Consider the following 1,605-nt stretch of genomic DNA (forward strand, 5'->3'; position numbering starts at 1 on the left):
TCTCAATACAGACTCCAGGAGAAAACAGAGATGACACAAGTACTTGGGATTCTGCCACTCATGTAGAACACCTGGACTGGGTTCTTGGTTCCTGGTTCCGGTCCTGGCAGATCATAATTATGCAATGAATGTAGGTCAATATGTATATACAGTAATAAGAGTGGGACCAGAGTATTATTATTTTTGCATTAAACAACCAATTGTATTTTTTTTTGAATTTTGTACCCGTACATTTTTATAAAGCCCCACATCTATTGTCTTGCTTTCTACTGGCATGAAAAGGTTTATTTTTACAGATACTAAAAGAAAATGTGGCCTTGTACAAAATAAATGCTCAATAGAAGGTATAATCTTGACTTTTCTTCTGACCCAGGCTTAGATTACAGATTTGGCACTTTTCACTTGACGGGGTGTAGCCATTTTTGTGAGGATAGGAGTCACAATATCTTCTAATTGTTGTCTCTGCTCAAAGAGCTCATTAACAGAAGCATCCGCGTGGGTTTCCAACCATTCATTTTTTGCACGGCATGCATTGAGGATGGTATTCTTATCTTCCATAAAGAGCTTCCCTGGTCCCTTTTCAGTGTCAGTAACAGCCAAAGTGGCCTTTGCGATATATTTTTTCAGAGCCAGCCTTGCATCTGCCCAGTCCAGGAATTCAACACACTCCGTCTGGGAATACCGAGCTGCAACATCTCGAGCTTTTTCTTCACGGAAGTTCAAAGCTTCTATATCGACGTCCAGTTCCACCAGGGCTTTCAAAGTTTCCAAACAGCCCCAGGCTGCAGCACAGTGCAAGAGTGTGTACCCTCTGGCAGTTTTCTCGTTCAGATTCACGCCATATTTTGCCAAGGCTCTAATAATGCCACTTTGCCCAGCCATGCAAGCTGCATACAACAAATTTCTCCCGACAATGTCTTCTTGCAAGACTAGCTGCATGGCGTGTTCATGATGAGGATTCTCAGGATCCTCAAAGATCTCCTGCAAACCTTCGACATCCCCTGTGAGAGCAGGCTGTAGGAGAGGGTTCACGGTGCTTGTGGATTCTGATTCTGATTCTTGATTATCGTCTTCATGAGATGAAAAAAATACTGATTTTTCTGAACTCACTGATTCTGAGGGTCCTTCTGGCTCCATTAATTCCACAATTACCTCGCCGGCCCGAGGCTCCGCCGTCACCGCGGCGACGCGTCCCCAGCGCATGGGGAGGTGCGGGGCGCGCGAGGGGACGCGGGGCGCACGGGGAGGTGCGGGGCGCGCGAGGGGACGTGGGGCGCGCGCAACCAATTGTATTTTAAACATGAACCAATTGGTGGGAACCCTCGTATTCTGTTTGCTTATATGTATCTCAAATAAATAAAAATGTTTAAATTGACACGTTGGTGTAAGTTCTGTATATTATCCTCACATATAATAACAAAAATATGTATCCCGTTATGTACATATATATGAAAAATATATTTCCACATATTTTATGTAAATGACAGTAACATGAAATCAGATAAGTAACTGACTTAATTCAGACACTTTGAGATCTTGATTTCATTCGCAATTTAGGACTGAACTATATTAAGATATGCTTCCCATTTCCTGGTTTCGATCATT

General features: G+C 43.0%; 1 pseudogene; it reads right to left on the minus strand.

Annotated features, from left to right (window-relative positions):
- Positions 1–230: 230 nt before the first annotated feature.
- LOC149127709 (ankyrin repeat domain-containing protein 45 pseudogene) lies at positions 231–1,173 on the minus strand (annotated as a pseudogene).
- Positions 1,174–1,605: the final 432 nt, after the last annotated feature.

Source organism: Oryctolagus cuniculus, chromosome 2, assembly GCF_051225735.1.
Source record: "Oryctolagus cuniculus isolate XC-2025 breed Fujian yellow rabbit chromosome 2, ASM5122573v1, whole genome shotgun sequence".
Taxonomy (NCBI): Eukaryota; Metazoa; Chordata; class Mammalia; order Lagomorpha; family Leporidae; genus Oryctolagus; species Oryctolagus cuniculus.